The sequence below is a fragment of the Delphinapterus leucas genome, chromosome 4, assembly GCF_059928025.1.
Source record: "Delphinapterus leucas isolate spDelLeu-1000000601 "Yukka" chromosome 4, BTC_Dleu_Yukka2, whole genome shotgun sequence".
In the NCBI taxonomy this organism is placed as follows: Eukaryota; Metazoa; Chordata; class Mammalia; order Artiodactyla; family Monodontidae; genus Delphinapterus; species Delphinapterus leucas.
Window position 1 is genome coordinate 147,533,758 of NC_143132.1, and position 21,128 is coordinate 147,554,885.

At 41.5% G+C, this 21,128-nt stretch overlaps 1 pseudogene; it reads right to left on the reverse strand.

Moving 5' to 3' along the window:
• Positions 1-6,606: 6,606 nt before the first annotated feature.
• Positions 6,607-8,806, reverse strand: LOC149749459 (histone H2B.N pseudogene; annotated as a pseudogene).
• Between the last annotated feature and the right edge of the window lie 12,322 nt (positions 8,807-21,128).

Genomic DNA, 21,128 nt, shown 5'->3' on the forward strand with positions numbered 1-21,128 from the left:
AAGAGAAAAATAAGTGCTCTTCTAAGCACTGCTTTGGGAGAACTCCACACTTTTAATATGGAAATATTCTTTCAAAATATTCTGTTATATAAGGAATTTTCTTCTTGATGTAGGAAGTACTGAAGCACTTAAAATTTTTATATGGTGCCGAGCTTTTAAATTCTGCATGCATTTAAAAACTCTGGTTCATTGAGATGTGATTTATACACAATAAAATGTATCCCTTTTAACCAGAGAATTTAATGAGCTTTGACAAATGTAAACAACTGTGGGACAACCAGCACAATCATGATATACAACATTTCTGTCACTCTAAAAAGTTTTCAGTGCTCCTTTATAACCAAATTCCATACCCTACCCCCGGTTCCTGGCAACCACTGATCTGTTCCCTCTTCCGGTAGTTTTGCCTCTGAGAAAATGCCATGTAGATGCCATCATACAGTGTTAGTTATTTGTGTCTGGCTTCTTTGGCTCTGAATAATATTTTTTAGATTCATCCATGTGTTGCATGCACCAACAGAGTGCTCACTTTCATTGCTGAGCAGTATCTGTTATGTAGATGTCCCACAGTTTGCTTGTCCACTCACCAATTAGTGAACATTTGGGCTCTTTTCAGTTTTGGCTATTATGAATGAAGCTGATAGGAATTTTACCTGCACTTTTAATTTCTACTTTTATTGTTTTTAATATTGTGGAATATTAGATGTTCTGGCTTCATTTTATCTCCTTTCACATATAATATGAATTTTTATGAGATCCTTATATTCTTAAAATCAGAGTGTATTCTTTTCTTCTATCTTTTGTGCCTCTCCCTTGTCTGTCCAACTGATGCTGTTGATCAGCTCTGCAATTTCTTTTATTAATTTGTTATTTATCGATTACTCACATTCTGGTTATTTCATATTGAGAGGCAACATAATGTAGTGGTTAAGAGCATGGGCCCTGGAGCTCGACAGACTCAAGTCTGAATCACGGGTTCACCTCTGATTAGCTGAGTCGTCATGGCAAAGACACTTAACCTCTTTGCACCCCAGTCTCCTCATTGGTAAAACAAGGAGAACAGTTATAGCAGCTGCCTTATAGGGCTGCGAGGATTGAGATGATGTATGTAAGGTGCCCAGCACAGTTTCAGGCACTTAGGAAAATCTCAATAAATGGTAGCTTTGGCTGCTTTTATAGTGGAACAATTTGGTTTCTAATGTCAATTTATCTCTTATTTTTTCTTGAATTTCAGTTATTTTTATAGTATGTGTTATGTTCAGCTGTTGTTTGGGACATAAAAATTCAGTTTTGTTGGACTTTCATTCTTTAACCTGTAGTTTCCAACTTTCATGGAATGACTGGCTCATCTCTCAGTGCTTTTACCACGATACTGGTGTTAACAAGTACTTTTTATGGCTGTGATGATTGTTTTTATGATTGTTACCATTATGCTTTTGTAACTCTGCTCTTACAGTGTTCTCACGGGGTTGAGTGGCCTCCAAGTCAAATGCCCACGAAGGCCACACAGACAGCATAATCGTGAGAAACAGACCAAGACTACGGCAATCAGGGCTCAGCTACTCCCTGACTGTTTTCATCACCTTTGAAAACAGCATGCATTTGTCACAACCTGCCCGTCTCAGCACCTGCCTGGAATCTCGCCTACGTTTTGTCTGTCAGTTAAAAGAATTCTTTTAGTTGTATCTGTTTCAGGCAGCCAGTTATAGGATTTATGTTTTCCTAAAGGCCACATTCTGTGTGGGAATATTCTTGCTTATACTCACCGTGATATTGAACCCATTCGTAGTAGTCATAGTATCTGCCACTAAGTTTATCTGAACTGTTGTTAGAGTCTAGTTTTATTTCTACTCTGTTTTCTTCAGTGTAAAAAACCTCTTTGACATTTTTTAAATGGCATGGATAATACACGAATATACTATCATTGTAAAAGGTTTGGTACAGAAACTATACAGAGGCGTAGAGCATGAAATGTAAGAATCCCTTTCAATTTTTCCCTCCCCCAGTCTCACTCCCTTCCCAAGGGAAAATCCCGGTAGCAGTCTAAGAGAACCTTTCTGCTCCTCTCTTCTATACACTTAAAAAAAATTTCTGGGCTTCCCTGGTGGCGCAGTGGTTGAGAGTCCGCCTGCCGATGCAGGGGACGCGGGTTCGTGCCCCGGTCCGGGAAGATCCCACATGCCGCGGAGCGGCTGTGCCCGTGAGCCATGGCCGCTGAGCCTGCGTGTCCGGAGCCTGTGCTCCGCAACGGGAGAGGCCACAGCAGTGAGAGGCCCGCGTACCGCAAAAAAAAAAAAAAAATTTCTATACATCATTCTTCCCACATATATAAATATCTTTAAAAAGTAAATTATGTATTTTATACTGTTCCATGATATCCTTTTAAAAGTACTTAAGACTACGTCTTGTGTTGGTATACAGCTCATTATTTTTATTTATTTTTTTAACTTTTCGATTATTTACATTTCCATTAAACATCTGTATGTTTATATGAGTCATAAACACATAGCCATGGAAGCTCCTCTGAGATCACTACTGTTACAGGGAAAACAGACCAGAGGAAGTGGATGGCTTTCATTAACACCTCCAACAATGACGCCTCTATTGAAATGTTTATTGACTACATAGCATGTGCTAGGACTCTTGTCCCTTGACCTGCTCCACTCTATCCTTATAACTAAATAACCAAGACAGCCGAGTCAATCAGGCAGCTTTTAAATTACTTTCAGTGGTGAAAGAAATAGACTGATGGTCACACAGCCACAGGTATCCAGCTGGCATCCTGGGCTCATGTATCGCCATTCAGCTCATTATTTTTAGAGATGTTCCAAAATTCATTTTCCTTGGATAGGAACTTGCATTGTTTCCAGTTTTCTGGTTTTACAAATGATGATGCAGTAGACAGCCTTGTGCATGCCTCTTTATGCAGGAAGAGCAGATATCTATATGAGTGGAAATGCTTGGTCACATGGTGTGCACACTGAAACACATGAATAGATAAACTTCCAGATTACTCTGCAAAAGGCTGAGCCCATTGGTGCAATCATCAATACATACATGGAAGTACCCATTTTCCACACCCTCCTAAAATATTTATATTTTTATCTTCATGATTTTGCCACTCTGATGGATAGAACTGGTATGTCACCAGTGCTTTAGTTTATATTCCCCTAAATAGTAGTAGATTAATCCTTTTTACACGTTTATTGGGTATTTGGGGGCCTACATTATGTATTTTCTTCTTTAAAAAATGTTCAAGTGTAACTTATTGTAGGAAAGGGCATAGATCATAAGTACACAACTTGGTAAATTTTCAACAACTGAACATACCCCTATAACCATCACCCAGATTAAGAAACAAAGTATTACCCGCATCTGACTTGTGTACTCTCCAGGTCTGCATTCCCTTCGAGCGTTGCTCCTTTTGCACTTTGTATAAATGACAGCATACAAGATGTGCCCTATCAGGTCTGGCTTCTTTTGCTCAGTGTGGCGTTGACAGATTCTTCCATGTCACTGAGTGTGGGCACAGATCTTTCCTGCTCTTCATGGTCTGGTGTTCCCCTGTATATCACCATTTGCTCATCCATTCTATTATTGATGGACGTTTGTGTCGTGTCCAGTTTTTGGCTGACTAGCGCTGCTGTAAACAATCATGTACAGGTTGTAGAGCAAACTGAGTTTTCATTTCTTATGGGGAAATATCTAGGTGTAAACTTGCTGGGTCATGTGTTAAGTGTACGTCTAACAGTGTAAGGAATCATCAATCTGTTTTCCAAAGTGGCTTTACCATTTGCACTTCCATCATCAGTGCCTGAGAGTTCCAACTGCATTGCATCTGCTCAGCATTTGGTGTTGTATTTTTTATTTTATCCACTCTAATGCATGTGACATGGTGTCTTGTTGTGTTTCATGTGCATTTTCCTAATGCCCAGTGATGGAGAGTATCTGTACATGTGTCTGTTTGCCTTCTGCATATCCTCTTTGGTCAAGTGACTATTCTATAATTTTCTCACCAAAAACCTGGGTTTTTTGGTTTCTTACTGTTGATTTCTGAGAGTTCTTGATATATTCTGGACGCAAATCCTTTGTTAGACATATGATTTGCAAATATTTTCTCCAGTATGAAACTTCTTTGGCCCATGCGAGTTTTACAGTTGTTTTTTTTTTTTTTTCGTGGCACGTGGGCGTCTCACTGTTGTGGCCTCTCCTGTTGCACAGCATGTGGGATCTTCCCGGACCGGGGCACGAACCTGTGTCCCCTGCATCGGCAGGCGGACTCTCAACCACTGCGCCACCAGGGAAGCCCGAGTTTTATGTTTTTATGTAGACAAATTTCCCAGTCTGTATTTTTTAGCTTCTTTTGCTAGTGTATTGCTTTAGAGGGATTATTAAAGTTATATACACCTTCCTTTCTGCTGTTTAAAAAATAACATTAAAAACCATCAATAGACATATTAAAACTTACATTTTTTCCTGTCCAGTATCTTCTTCCTTCTCTCAAAAATAGGAAAATCTTCTCATGCCTTTTCTTCTTTTCCTTCTTTCCTTTCCTCACAGTCTCATATTGTGATACAATTCCAAACTGCTATTAGACTGTATCATCATTTAGCTTAATTTTTTGTTCTTGCTTTTGTTTTCCCCTAAGCATGTTGTCTAGGCATTTCTTTCAGAGACAGTTCACAGGTTACAAACTTTTAACTTCTTGAATATTAGAAAACATTTATTTTCTCCTCATTCTTAAAGGACTAGGTAATAATTACAAGTTGAAAATAGTTTCAAGGTACTGTTTCATTGTCTTCCTGCCCCCCGTATGACAGTGAGAAATGCAATACCATCCGATTGCCATGGATTTTTTAGTCTACTTATTTATTTTCTTTGGAAGTTTTAGGATTTTCTTTCTACCTTTGGTTTTCTGAAGTATCACCACAATGTTCTAGGTGTTAGTCTTAAAATCTTTTTAAAATTTGTCCTTCTTGACACTTTGTGTGCCCTTTCAATCTGAAAACCCATATATTCTTTCAAAAAATTTTGTGATAGCAAAACATATGTGATTCTTTACACATTATAATGTGTAAATTATATATTATATACATTATATGTAACAAGATCTAGCAGCAAGTCTAATAACTACCATAATTTCAAGGTTATGATGAGCTTACATGATATCCTAAGATATGAAAATATCAGTGATTTCTATTGGTGACAAAGTCACACTGTTAATGCATTGAAAGCCCATACATTCTTTTTTTTTTTTAAACTTTTTACTTTATTTTGGAGCATAGTTGATTAACAATGTTGTGTTAGTTTCAGGTGTACAACAAAGCGATTCAGTTATACATATACATGTATCTATTCTTTTTCAAATTCTTTTCCCAATTAGGTTGTTACAGAATACTGAGCAGAGTTCCCTGTGCCATACAGCAGGTCCTTGTTGGTTATCTGTTCTAAATATAGCCGTGTGTACACGGCTAGAATGAGATGAGAGGAGGGGAGAAAGGAGAACGAGAGGAGGCGGAGAAAGGAGGGGAGAATGAGAGGAGGGGAGAAAGGCCGAGAAAGAGAGAGAGGAAGAGTGAGAGGGAGGGAGGGAGGGAGGGAGTGGAGGGATGCGGGGAGAGCGAACCTTCATCCGTGCATACCCATCACATGCAGACCGGGTGCAGCAGCAACGGTGGCAGGCTCATGGCTGGCAGTGATTGGTCACGTTCTTCCGGCCCAGGAATATTCTGGTTTTCTTTCTTGGTCTCTTCACCTGTGTCTGCTCTTATCTCGGTGCTCACCCCTTCCACCCGCCTTACTCCCCATTTTGTGCTGTTGAATGTACATTTTAACTGGAGACATGCAGGCATGTTAAAGTTTGAGAAGCACTGCTCTACAGAACTCCTGTTCACCCCCGATGCTCTCAGAATAATTTGTTTCTCACCTTCAACGGTAGAGTGCAATTTCCTTAAGGATAGGCTTCTTGACTAATTTATCCTCAAGGCTGGAGCACCTAGCACAGTGCTTTTTGTTTTTGTTTGCGTACAGAGCTGCTCATAAATATATTTGAATAAATGACTTTTCCTGACTTTCACCTTTAGAAAAATTGTAACCTTTCTGAGAAATGGTCAAGTTGAACAATTTTGAGAATTAGCAAATCTTAGGAGGCTTCTAGAAGTAGAGTGTGGTCAGAAGAATAATGTCCTTCCCCGAAGTCTTAATTAATCTAAATCCTAAATCCCCACCGCCCAGAAATGTAAGTACATTCCTTTAGGTGGCAGATGTGATTGAGGACCTTGAGGTGGGGAGATGGCCCTGGGTTATCCCCGTGGAGCCAAGGGGATCACACGAGTCCTTAAAAGCCGAGAACATTTCTGGCTGCAGAGAACCAGAGCGATGGCAGTGTGAGAACTTGACCTGCCAAGAATGGGGAAGAATTGTTTCTTCTTTGGTTGTGGAGAGTTGTCTCTCCCAACACAAAATACATGCTAGTATTCCCATCTCACAAACAAGACATTTGGGGCAAAAGAAAGTCAGACAACTTGTCCAAGGGCACAAGAGGTAGTAAAGCCTCAAATTTATATATATATTCAGAAACCCATGATCTTCCCACCATATGCTGCTGTCTACTGGGAAGGCTGTTGGCAAAATAATTACACACATTGGTTTTTACTATGAATCAGTAAGATAACAAATGCAAACTTGATATTAAAAAATTTACCAGGAGGTAGTGGAATTTCTGATGGACATGTAGAGATATTTATTCATCCGTTCATTTATAACTTTTAGTACAAACCTTCTCTGTATCTACTCTGTGGTAGGCATAGGTGCAGAGCATGAAGAGAAAGGGGGAGAAAAAGTTTAGAAAGGAACGTGCTGGTACGGGGATGCCTCCATGCCACTTAGCACCATGGTGTTCTAAATCAACAAAGTCAAGATTTGAGAGTCTGGACAACTTTGACATCCAGAAGGGTTGCTTTTCCTGAACCTCTAATTGCTTTATATTGAAAGTCACTTCAATCTCTTCCTTGTGACCTCTCTGCATCTTTGGTTTCATTGAAGTATAATCTGGGCAGCTTCTGTGGAAATTTATCATCGCATTAAGCAAGAAGATACATTTTGATTTAGGGAAAACCTTCATCTCTTATTTAAAGTCCAAAAGTTAAACGACATTTGGAGTAAATTTTCTTCTTTTTTGAAAGTGTCTTTCCTTTATTTTTATTTTTTTCACAAATTAAGTCTGAGACTAAAAATGCAAGACCCAGAGACCAGGTGTGTCACACCAAGAACACCATTGCAGCGGGTACTTGTCAGATACTTCATCTTCCAGCTCAGTCCTCCAGCGGATCCAATTTTGTTTGACAAGTGTAATCTTTTCAACAACAGGGCCATTCAGGTTCACTTCATTTATTCCCAAGCTCTTCAGAGAGCATCTCTGCTTGACTGCCTCAAGGATCTCTCTGCTGCTGACGGCTCTTCTGTAGATGTAGAGGGACAGTCTAACCGCCTCTAGGCTAACCCGTTCCAGCCACCAAGTCCTCCAGAGCTCCCAGTGCATCCAAGATCCAGAAGCACCCACTGAAGTCCGGGTGGGTTCGCTTTAGGATTTTCCCCGTGCAACTAAAATATGCCTCCTTCTTCTTCCTCCTCTTCTTCCCAGAGGCAGAGCTGGCCCGCTCATCCTTCTCTTTGGCTGGGGTATAAATTGTGGGCTTCTTCTTAGGGAATCATAGGCCATGTAAGCAACTGAAGTGCATGTGGCAGACTTGTCTTTACTCTTCTAGCTCAGAGCACTGGCTGTCTGGAGTAAATTTTAATGTGATTCGTCGGAAAGATTCTTTCAGTTTGAACTCTCTCCTAGTGTAAAAGGACGAACTCATTAAGTTCTCAAAGGTCTCCAGGAAGACGGTGACAATTCAGTGCTACATTGTGGCACTTCGTGTTTCTGATAAACCTTGAGAATGAAAACATGTTTGACCCTTTTGACATCACTTACCTAAACACAACACTTAACCAAAACAATTATGTTTGTTGACCTTGGAGCAGAGAAACTCTCAGCGTTCGGAAAGCTCAGGGAGACTATTGTTCAAGTGTAAGCCTCTCCACCTGCCCTCTGCCCGTCTCTTCTGTTGAGCTGATCTTTGGATTTTACAGTCCTTTGGGATTAACCCCTAGAGATCTCTGTCTGGAGTCAAGTCTACCATGAAAGTTGAAAAGTGATTAATATGCTTGTGTATCTTTGCACATATGAACGTCTGGAAGGACGTTTATGCACCAGATGTGGACCGTGCTTGTCCCTGGGCCACAGGATCACGGGCCATTCTTGTATCTTCACCCGAGGGGGTTACCTGGCATGGAGAAGGAGGGCTTCTCTCCTTGCCCCTGGCTTTCCCTGTGCCTCGCCCTTGCCTTGTTGCCTCCTTTGCTCCTGCCAATAGCAACTACGTACCTCTTCTTAGTGCTGGTGGGTAGGGCGTGGGGGTGAGAAGAGGGGAAGTTGGACGCGCAGAGGGAACTGGTGCGGGGGGTATCCTGGGGTGGACAATTTCCCTCCTGCCTCTTTGGGCATTTGTGGCAGAAGGGTTCTTGGTCCCGTTGGTCTGCTGGGCCTTTCTGTTCATTCATTCGACAGTCATTGACTGAGTGATGTTACTTGCCAGGCGCTTCCTAGGCCCTGGGGATCTAGCAGTCAACAAAGCAGATTTCCTTCTTTCGTGGTGTTTACATTCTAGTAGACAATTCAAAGAAGAAGAAGAAAAAAAAACTAAAATATATATGTCGGGTCATGATAAGTGAATAGGGACTTTCCTGGAGGTCCAGCGGTTAAGACTTTCTGCTTCTGTTGCAGGAGGGTGTGCTCCAATCCCTTGTCAGGGAGCTGAGATCCCACGTGCTGCACACAGTGCAGCCAAAAAAAAAAAAAAAAAAAAGGACTAAAGTAGAAAGAGAGTGAAGGGAAATGAAGGGGAAGGGAGCTCCTTTTTATCGGTTAAGAAGAAGGTGTCCCTGAGAAGGTGATAATATTTGAGTAGAGACCTGGAGGAGGAGTGGGCGGGGCAGAGGGACTTGCACGCAGGTCCTGCGGTGTGGATGGCCTCCAGCTTTGCCAGGAACAGGAGATGGGTCAGTGTATCTGGGCAGCATGAGTGAGCTGGGGTGCAGAGAGGATGGGGGGGTGGGGGGACCCTGAGCCACGGAGAGCCTTGCAGGCCATCGTGGGGTGGCCTGAACTTGAGTGACACGGGAGCCACTGGGGAATTTTGACCAGGGAGGTGACTTGAACCAATGTATTTTAAAAGAATCATTGCTGAGTGGGGAGATGGGAACTCCACACCTAGGGCGCCTGCTGGACGCTGGTGGGGGACCCTAGCGCCCAAGGAGATGGGAAGAACCCCCGAGCGAGCTGGTAGGATGTGGAGGGACTGAGGGGGAAGCAGAAATGGAGGCCGGACAGAACCGGCGCCCCTGAGGGGGTGGCGGGGTTCCCATGCCTGGAGGGACCCTGGGGGCTTGGATCAGGGGGGAGCGTGCCCAGCATTTCCCCTGCCCAATTGTCTGGGGAAGTCTGCCTGGCTCTCATGCTGGGTCCTACACCCTCAGAGGCCTACAAACTCCAGTGTCAGAAGCCTCAGGCCAAACAACCAGTAAGACAAGAACACAATCCCACTCATAAAAAAAAGGAAAAAACAATGAGGCAGCAAAAAAATATGTCACAGTTGAAGGAGCAAGGTAAAAACCTACAAGACCAAGTAAATGAAGAGAAAATAGGTAATCTACCTGAAAAAGAATTCAGAGTAATGATAATAAAGATGATCCAGAATCTCGGAAATAGAATGGAGGCACGGATTGAGAAAATAGAAGAAATGTTTAACAAAGATCTAGAAGAACTAAAGAACAAACAAACAGAGTTGAACAACACAATCACTGAAATTAAAAATACACTAGAAGGAATCAGAAACAATAACAGGCAGAAGAACGAATAAGTGAGCTGGAAGACAAAATGGTGGAAATAACTGCTGAGGAACAGAATAAAGAAAAAAGAATGAAAAGAATTGAAGACAATCTCAGAGACCTCTAGGACAACACTAAATGCACCAACATTTGAATTATAGGGGTCCCAGAAGAAGAAGAGAAAAAGAAAGGGACTGAGAAAATATTTGAAGAGATTATAGTGGAAAACTTCCCTAACATGGGAAAGGAAATAGTCACCCAAGTCCAGGAAGCACAGAGAGTCCCATACAGGATAAACCCTAGGAGAAACACACCAAGACACATATTAATCAAACTAACAAAAACTAAATTCAAAGAAAAAATATTAAATGCAGCAAGGGAAAAACAAAAAATAACATACAAAGGAATCCCATAAAGTTATCAGCTGATTTTTCAGTGGAAACTCTGTAGGCCAGAAGGGAGTGGCAGGATATACTTAAAGTGATGAAAGAGAAAAACCTACAACCAAGATTACTCTACCCAGCAAGGATCTCATTCAGATTTGACAGAGAAAGCAAAAGCTTTTCAGACAAGCAAAAGCTAACAGAATTCAGCACCACCAAACCAGCTTTACAACAAATACTAAAGAAGCTTCTCTAGGCGGGAAACACAAGAGAAGAAAAAGACCCACAAAAACAAGTCCAAAACAATTAAGAAAATGGTAATAGGAACATACATATTGATAATAACCTTGAATGTAAATGGACTAAATGCCCCAACCAAAAGACACAGACTGGCTGAATGGATACAAAAACAAGACCCATGTGCTGTCTACAAGAGATCCACTTCAGACCTAGGGACACATACAGACTGAAAGTGAGGAGATGGAAAAAGATACTCCATGCAAATGGAAATCAAAAGACAGCTGGAGTAGCAATACTTGTATCAGATAAAATAGACTTTAAAACACTGTTACAAGAGATAAGGAAGGACACTACATAATGGTCAAGGGATCAATCCAAGAAGAAGATATAACAATTATAAATGTTTATGCACCCAACATAGGAGCACCTCAATACATAAGGCAAGTGCTAACAACCATGGGAGGGGAAATCAACAGTAACACAATAACAGTAGGGGACTTTAACACCCTACTTACACCAATGGACAGATCATCCAGACAGAAAATAGATAAGGAAACACAAGCTTTAAATGACACAATAGACCAGATAGATTTTTTTTAACAACTTTATTGGAGTATAATTGCTTTACAATGGTGTGTTAGTTTCTGCTGTATAACAAAGTGAATCAGCTATACATATACATAGATTCCCATCTCTCCTCCTTCTTGCGTCTCCCTCCCCACCCTCCATATCCCATCCCTCTAGGTGGACACAAAGCACAGAGCTGATCTCCCTGTGCCATGTGGCTGCTTCCCACTAGGTATCTATTTTACATTTGGTAGTGTATATATGTCCATGCCACTCTCTCACTTTGTCCCAGCTTACCCGTCCCCCTCCCCGTGTCCTCAAGTTCATTCTCTACATCTGCGTCTTTATTCTGAAGAATAAGGTTCTGAAGAACCTTTTTTTTTTTTTTTTTAGATTCCATATATATGTGTTAGCATACGGTATTTGTTTTTCTCTTTCTGACTTCACTCTGTAGGAGAGTCTCTAGGTCCATCCACCTCACTGCAAATAACTTAATTTCATTTCTTTTTATGGCTGAGTAATATTCCATTGTATATATGTGTCACATCTTCTTTATCCATTCATCTGTCGATGGACACTTAACCTTGCTTCCATGTCCTGTCTATTGTAAATAGTGCTTCAATGAACATTGTTAGAACAGATAGATTTAACTGATATGTATAGAACATTCCACCCAAAAGTGGCAGAATACACTTTCTTCTCAAGTGCATACAGAACATTCTCCAGGATAGATCACATCTTGGGTCACAAATCAAGCCTTGGAAAATTTAAGAAAATTGAAATTGTATCAAGCATCTTTTCTGACTACAACGCTATGAGATTGGAAATCAGGTACAGGAAAAAAACTGTAAAAACCACAAATACACGGAGGCTAAACAGTGCGCTGCTAAATAACCAAGAGATCACTGAAGAAATCAAAAAAGGAATTAAAAAAATACATAGAAACAAATGACAATGAAAACAGAATGACCCAAAACCTATAGGATGCAGCAAAATCAGTTCTAAGAGGGAAATTTATAGCAATTCAATCTCACCTCAAGAAACAAGAAAAACCTCCAATAAACAATCTAACCCTACATCTAAAGCAACTATAGAAAGAAGAACAGAGAAAACCCAAAGTCAGTAGAAGGAAAGAAATCATAAAGATCAGAGCAGAAATAAATGAGAGAGAAACAAAACAATAGCAAAGATCAGGAAAACTAAAAGTTGGTTCTTTGAGAAGATAAAAAATATTGATAAACCCTTAGCCAGACTCACCAGGAAAAAAAGGGAGAGGACAGAAATCAATAAAATTAGAAATGAAAAAGGAGAAATCACAACCGACACTGCAGAAATACAAAGGATTATAAGAGACTACTACAAACAACCATATGCGAGTAAAATGGACAACCATGAAGAAATGGACAAATTCTTGGAAAGATCCAATTTTCTAAGACTGAACCAGGAATAATTAGAAAATATAAACAGACCTATCACAAGTAATGAAATTGAAACTGTAATTAAAAATCTTCCAACAAACAAAAGTCCAGGACCAGATGGCTTCACAGGTGAATTCTATCAAATGTTTAGAGAAGAGCTAACACCGATCCTTCTCAAACTCTTCCAAAAAATTGCAGAGGGAGGAACACTCTCAAATTCATTCTACAAAGCCACCACCACCCTGATACCAAAACCAGAAAAAGATACCACAAAAAAGAAAATTATAGACCAATATCACTGATGAACATAGATGCAAAAATCCTGAACAAAATACTAGCAAACAGAATCCAACAACGTATTGAAAGGATCATACACCATGATCAAGTGGGATTTATCCCAGGGATGCAAGGATTCTTCAGTATACACAAATCAATCAGTGTGATACACCATATTAACAAATTAAGGAATAAAAACCATGTGATCATCTGAATAGATGCAGAAAAAGCTTTTGACAAAATTCAACGCCCATTTCTGATAAAAACTCTCCAGAAAATGGGCATAGAGGGAGCCTACCTCAACATAAAAAAGGCCATATATGACAGACACACAGCAAACATCATACTCATTGGTGAAAAACTGAAAGCATTTCCACTAAGATCAGGAACAAGACAAGGATGTCCACTCTCGCCACTCTTTTTCAACATAGTTTTGGAAGTCCTAGCCACGGCAATCAGAGAAGAAAAAGAAATAAAAGGAATACAAATTTGAAAAGAAGAAGTAAAACTGTCATTGTTTGCAGATGACATGATACTATACATAGAAAATGCTAAAGATGCCATCAGAAAACTATTAGAACTAATCAATGAATTTGGTAAGGTTGCAGGATACAAAATTAATGCACAGAAATCTCTGGCATTCCTATACACTAACAACGAAAAATTAGAAAGAGTGATTAAGGAAACAATCCCATTTACCATCGCAACAAAAAGAATAAAATACCTAGGAATAAACCTACCTAAAGAGGCGAAAGAGTTGTACTCAGAAAACTATAAAACACTAATGAAAGAAATCAAAGATGACATAAACAGATGGAGAAATATACCATGTTCTTGGATTGGAAGAATCAATATTGTGAAAACGACTATACTACCCAAAGTAATCTACAGATTCAGTGCAATCCCTGTCAAACTACCAATGGCATTCTTCACAGAATTAGAACAAAAAATTTTACAATTCGTATGGAAACGCAAAAGACCCTGAATAGCCAAAGCAATCTTGAGAAAGAAAAATGGAGCTGGAGGAATCAGGCTCCTGGACTTCAGACTATACTACAAAGCTACAGTAATCAAGACAGTATGGTACTGCCACAAAAACAAATATAGATCAATGGTACAGGATAGAAAGCCCAGAGATAAATCCACCCACATATGGCCACCTAATTTATGACAAAGGAGGCTAGAAGATACAATGGAGAAAAGACAGCCTCTTCAATAAGTGGTGCTGGGAAAACTAGACAGCTACCTGTAAAAGAATGAAATTAGAACACTCCCTAACACCATACACAAAAATAAACTCCAAATGGATTAAAGACCTAAATGTAAGATGAGACACTATAAAACTCTTAGAGGAAAACATCGGAAAAACACTCTTTGACATAAACCACAGCAAGTCTTTTTTGATTCCTAGAGTAATGGAAATAAAAACGAAAATAAACAAACCAGACCTAATGAAACTTAAAAGCTTTTGCACAGCAAAGGAAACCATAAACAAGACAAAAAGGCAACCTTCCAAATGGGAGAAAATATTTGCAAAGGAAACAACGGACAAAGGATTAATCTCCAAAATATACAAACAGCTCATGGAACTCAATATCAAAAAAACCAAACAATCCAGTTAAAAAACGGGTGGAAGACCTAAATAGACAGTTCACCAAAGAAGACATATAGATTGGTCAAGAGGTACATGAAAAGACTCTCAACATCACTAATTATTAGAGAATGCAAATCAAAACTACAATGAGCTATCACCTCACACCAGTCAGAATGACCATCATCAAAAATCTAGAACCAATAAATGCTGGCAAGGGTGTGGTGAAAAGGGAACCCTCCTGCACTGTTGGGGGAATGTAAACTGATACAACCGCTATGGAGAGCAGTATGGAGGTTCCTTAAAAAACTAAAAATAGAACTACCATATGACCCAGCAATCCCACTACTGGGCATATACCCTCAGAAAACCGTAATTCAAAAAGAGTCATGTACCACAATGTTCACTGCAACACTATTTACAATAGCCAGGACATGGAAGCAACCTAAATGTCCACTGACAGATGAATGGATAAAGAAGATGTGGTACGTATCACATACATACAATAGAATATTACTCAGCCATAAAAAGGAATGAAACTGAGTTATTTGTAGTGAGGTGGATGGACCTAGAGTCTGTCACACAGAGTCAAGTAAGTCAGAAAGAGAAAAACAAATACCGTGTGCTAACACGTATATATGGAATCCTAAAAAAAAAAAATGGTACTGATGAACCTAGTGGCAGGGCAGGAATAAAGACATAGACACAGAGAATGGACTTGAGGACCCCGGGGGGTGGAGGGGGAAGCTGGGGTGAAGTGAGAGTAGCATCGACATATATACACTACCAAATGTAAAATAGTTAGCTAGTGGGAAGCAGCCGCATAGCACAGGGAGATCAGCTTGATGTTTTACGATGACCTAGAGGGGTAGGATAGGGAGGGTGGGAAGAGGCTCAAGAGGGAGGAGATATGGGGACATATGTACGCATATGGCTGATTCACTTTTGTTGTACAACAGAAACTAACACAGTATTGTGAAGAAATTATACTCCAATAAAGATCTATTAAAAAAATAATCATTGCTATCCTGTCCATAGTTTATTTAGAATACTTTAGACAGTGGGTTCCAACACCAATGACCTTGATTTCATTAAGTGTTGAAGAAATAAATCACTAACATATTACTGGGTATATTTAAGAATTCTATTCAGTGCTGCAATAGAATAGGAAGTGATACTTTCCAGAGGAGAAAATAATCAAGTAGGGATTTAGGAAACTATTTGCCCGTATCTCTGTGATGGATACAAGTCTTAGTTCCCATGTGCAGGTGTATGAGAAATGTCAGTATCTTCCCATACGTATACACATTTGTATGAGCTCTGGGATTTCCCACTTATATCTGGGTTTCACTAAGTTAGGGGGCTCGGGTGCATCCTAGCAGTGATTTTCCAAGTGTGGTCCCGAGGCCACATCAGTGTGACCTGAGAATGTGTTAGAAATGCAGATTCTCAGTCCCCATCCCAGACCTGCTGAATCAGGAACTCTGGGGGTGGGGCCCCTAAATGTGTGCATTAGCAAGCTCTCTGGGTAATCCTGACACCCGATAACACTGGAGAATAACTCCATTATGGTGTCAAGTCCTGGGTGGGGCAGCTGGTCTGTGTTGCCCTCAGTCCACAGTCAGCTGAGGCCTCCAGTGCTCCATTGCTGGTCCATGCAGGCCCGGCAGGGGCCCTCACTCCAAGCTGTTTCCGGTCAATCTCTCTCTCTCACTCCCAGCTGGTTTCTGTGCCATTCTTAGGTACACTGTGCCAGCGATGATTCTACTGCTCCTATGTCACATCGGACTACGGGAAATTTTGTGGCGGCATTATTTAAACTCAGGCTACTTTGGGGCCTCTCTCAACCTTACAAAATTGTCCAGCCACTTCTTTGTTACTTTTAGGCTTGGGGAACTCGTCCACACACAACCATTTCTCCCGTGGGGTCTTGCTGACTTTATCACCTTTGTTCAAGAATGGGAGGCCAAGTCCTCTCTGCTCTGGTTGCCCCAAACTTAACTGCAGTTTCTGTTCCTACTTTGGGCTCCTAGATGGGACAGGTGCAGGATTTCTTCTCAGGATCCATCAGAGTCTGAACGCACTTCATTTCTGGTCTCCCTTCAACAATCAAGGAAATGTTTTTTAGCCTCAGGCAAGAAAATCTGCCTTGTTTTAGATTACCTCACCTATGGCACAAGGTGGAATAAAGACACCTCGGGGAAATGATTGCAAATATCTTCACTCCCTTCACCGACAAAGCAACTGCTTTGCTTTTAATAATTAATGGAAAAATACAATTACGACTGCGATGCATTTTCTTTTAAGAAATTTACCTGTATATGTGTCAAATACCTCTCTGATCCTTCTCACCTGCCCCAGATCTGGGAAGCCTGGACTCTATCCTCAATCGCAGTAACTGACATTGCCCACTACTTTTTTTTCCTTGACCACTGCCAAACCCTCACGGGCCAGTAAGCCATGACGCTGTGGGTTTTGTTGTGACTGCATCATTTACGTAGTAAGTCTCCTTTTTTTTGGTCCTAATTATCTTGCAACAATTAAAGTATTATCATCTGACATCAAAGGTATTATAAACATGAATGCAAATGAATAATTGAAACTTCTTATTTGGTTTCGAGCTGATCTGGATGATCAAAACTATGCTTTATGAGAAGTTTTCTTTTTAAAATTTATTTATTTATTTATTTTTGGCTGCATTGGGTCTTCGTTGCTTTGCGCAGGCTTTCTCTAGTTGCGGCGCGCGGGGGCTACTCTTCGTTGCGGTGCGTGGGCTTTTCATTGTGGTGGCTTCTCTTGTTGTGGAGCACGGGCTCTAGGCACGTGGGCTCAGTAGTTGTGGTGCACGGGCTCAGTAGTTGTGGCTCGTGGGCTCTAGAGCGCAGGCTCAGTAGTTGTGGCGCACGGGCTTAGTTGCTCCGCGGCATGTGGGATCTTCCTGGACCAGGGCTCGAACCTGTGTCCCCTGCATTGGCAGGCAGGTCCTTAATCACTGCACCACCAGGGAAGCCCCTATGAGAAGTTTAAAAATTACTTTTGGAATGAAACCAGAAATGAAAACTTTTTAAAATAAAAATTTGTTTACTTCTGAAACTATGTCCTCAGCAACCCCAGGGATACTTGGGTTCAAGTTAAGAATAGACTTTCTTTTCTCCTTTTTTTTTTTTTGGCTGCACCCTGCGGCATGCGGGATCTTCCCCGACCAGGGATTGAACCGTGCCCCTGCAGTGGAAGCGCGGAGTCTTGACCGCTGGACCGCCAGGGAAGTCCAGAATAGACATTCTTTGAATGTCTGGGGTCAGCAGTTTTATATTTATATGCCACAGACACCATACGTTTGGAATTGTGGTGCTGTTTGTTCGCTCCTCCCGCCCCAGTTTCCCCGTCTGTGTGAGATATATCTGTGCATGTTTTCAGGGAGAGTGTGGTCTCATTTCTGGAGCCAAAGAAGCCAGCCCTTGGATGTGAAATGAAGGGATTCCTGGGAAAGATGGATCTGATTGCAATTGAAATGTTTTTGTGACAAACTAGATGTCACCCATCCTTGTAAACATGCGACTTGTAATTGCTTTTTTGAAGGAAAAAGTTGCACCAGCACATTTTTAGTCTTGCTTGTAATCCACCGTGATTTGGAGTGGTCAGAATCTAATCATGACCGCTTTTGACAGACGTTCAAAATAAGCCATCTTCTTAGCTCTGAATCTCACAAGGCAGCACGCAGAAGAAACAGTGCCAACAGCAGACCTTCAGCGTAGTCCAGATCTCCTGCCCTGACTGTCTGTCGTGCACTCTTCACTCCCCGGAAACCTTTCCGCAGCGGGCAGCCATGGCTTTTGCTAACACTGCTTGGACTGAGTCGTGGTGTTCTGAGATGCAGGAGAGGTGTCAACTCCTTGCAAAGTAATTTTTCAAAGTTCTGCTCTTCTCTAATCTATGAATTGCTGGAGAAGCCTCTCAAGCTGTCTACTGGCTGTGGTTTTTGGCCACATTATTACTCAAGCCAAGCTGATTAAGACTAATTTTGGTCAAGATAAATTCGTGCCTGGGCAAACAACCAATGTGCAGAGTCTCAACCAGATTCAGTTAAATCAAGATTAATGTTTTGATGGAGATGCTTAATAATGACTGTTGTATTCAACATAATGATGATGAACCCCTGGCAACATAATGTTCCCAGTGTGTCAGGCGATCCTAGAATTTATTTGCTGTATTTTTTCTCACTTTAGAGTTGCTCTTTGATTCTGGCACATTATCCTCTCTGGTGATCGTTTCAAATCAGCCTGACTGATTCGTGGCTGCACAGAGAAGGTTTTCTCCGGAGCTAGTAGGATGATTGTTGGAAAAAAACATGGAGAGACAGATGGTAGACTTTATTTTACTGGCTCATCTGCTTTTGCAGGGGATGATTATACATTCAAAGTAAGTGGCACCAGAAGTCATGTCTAACTGAGGTTCATCCCACGTGTTTCCTTGCGGAGAACCTAAAATACAGTTTTAAGGACAGCTTAGAAACCGAGCAGGTGTGAAGAGCAGGCCCTCTAGGACGCGGTCATGATGTGGCCCGGGGGTGGAGCAGAGGTCTGAGAGGTCACTGGCTTTGACCCTTCTAGTCTTCCTGCTGCCTCATCGTCAGATGAGAGTGTAGTTTTGGCTTGAGCCCCTTGAGTGGTGGGGTCCTCTCCATTTCTACTTTAGACAGTTCAACTGTGACATCATTCTTTCTTCTTCTGGGCCAGCGTTAACTTCTGAGTAATTTCCATTCATTCGTTCTGGCTGCACTCTTTGGAAGCAACGCGGAACAAGTTGACTTCCTGTTCCACCTGGTAGGTGTCTTGCATGCGAGCTAGAATGCTGTCTCACGTCTTCTGCAGGCTAACTGTTCTCTATTTGGATCATGTCCCGTTCGAAATGGTTTGGTTCCCGGTTCATAAGCCCTCCGAATTAGAGGCACTCAAAAGAAACAGAAATATTTTAGTTTAAATTTGCTTAACCTGCTTACGTGGCACAAACAAATAGAATATCAGTTCCAGACTCATAAAAATGAAAGAGGTGTGTTAATTTTGGTTTAAAAAGATAGAGCAGAAGCAGTGGCCACAAGAGACCATCTCTCAGGTTTCCCATTCCTGTCCCAGGAGGCTTATCCTTAGGTCCAGGCCTGTCTCTCTGTAGACTGTTGCTTCATGTTAAGGAGAATTAGTGGCTCTACCCTGGCCCTTTAAATAAAGTTGACCCTGCCACGCATCCCTCCAGACTTGGCTTATAATGCAAGGGTTTCTAGATCAGAGGTTTCCGGAAATTTGATGCAGATTTAGGGAATCCTTAGAGACAGATTTGCTTTGGGGATTTGGGATGGCTGAACGGACAAGAGCTGTTTAACCAGAGCCTTGTCTCTTTTCTCACGTTTTGGAGTTTCACATGAGAGTTCGCTGGAAAATAGGGTTGGCAGCTGGAAGACCATTTATTAAGCAGGACCTTTACCCCTTTCTCTCTTTTCTTCCCCTAATCATCTCCAGGCTAGCTCTGCTTTCATCTCCTGCGTTCTGAAGCTGTGGGTTGTGTGCCTCACCAGGATTCATCATTTAGTGCCCATCAGCACCTAGGAAATACTGTAAGAGGGGTGACTCATGGAACAGATAGGGAAGAGATGAGTAAAGCCTGGCAGTTTCAGGGAGCGGGACCTCAGGTGCAGGACTTGAGGTTAGCAGCCTTCTCACTTCATGATGCTTAGACACCAGCCTGTTGCGACCCTACTCCTGCTTTCTTTCTTTTTCTCTCCTCATGTCTCCCACGTAGGCACCCAGTCTAATGTGCTTGATATATGTCCTTGGTTACATATGATTCCCCGTAAAAATACGGAGTTCCTTTGCATGTGTTTGTAGTTTACATCAGTGGTATGGTGCTGTCTTGTTTCATATGGGTTTCTGTATGCAGGTCTGGCTCAGTGTTGCTGATGCTATGGTGATTTCCATGATAGGAAGGTCTTCACCCAGTATTCTTCTCCGCTTCCGTAGCCTGAACTCCCTGGTACTGCAAAGTCTAGGATGCTCGGATGACAATGCCTGTAGATCTGTGCGAGAGTCTGGGGTGTGTTGCCAGGAGTGGAATTATGTGTAGAGTCACTGGCCGCAGGAAAAATGGACACTTTCAGCAGGAGATGAGGTCCTCATCTCCTCATATTCTTATTAACACTTGGTATTTTCTGTGGGTAAAGTGGTGTTGATTTTCCTATTTCCAATTACTAGTGAGGTAGGGGATCTCTTTGTATACTTGTTAGCCAGTTGGGCTTCTCCTTCTGTGACTATTCTATTTTTCCATTGCATTTCATGTCTTTCTCTTATTGATTTGGAAAACCTACCTGTATATTCCTGATACTAATCCCATGACATTTCAGACGTTGCCAATATATATTTTTGTTTAATTAATTAATTTTTGGCTGCATGGTCTTTGTTGCTGCACGCGGGTTTTCTCAAGTTGCAGCGAGCGGGGTCTACTCTTCATTGCAGTGTGCGGGCTTCTCATTGTGGTGGCTCATCTTTGTTGCGGAACACCGGCTCTAGGCGCGCAGGATCGGTAGTTGTGGTGCACGGGCTTAGTTGCTCCGCAGCATGTGGGATCTTCCTAGACCAGAGCTTGAACCCGTGTCCCCTGCATTGGCAGGCAGATTCTTAACCACTGCGCCACCAGGGAAGCCCCAGATGTTACCAGTATTGTAAAAATTTT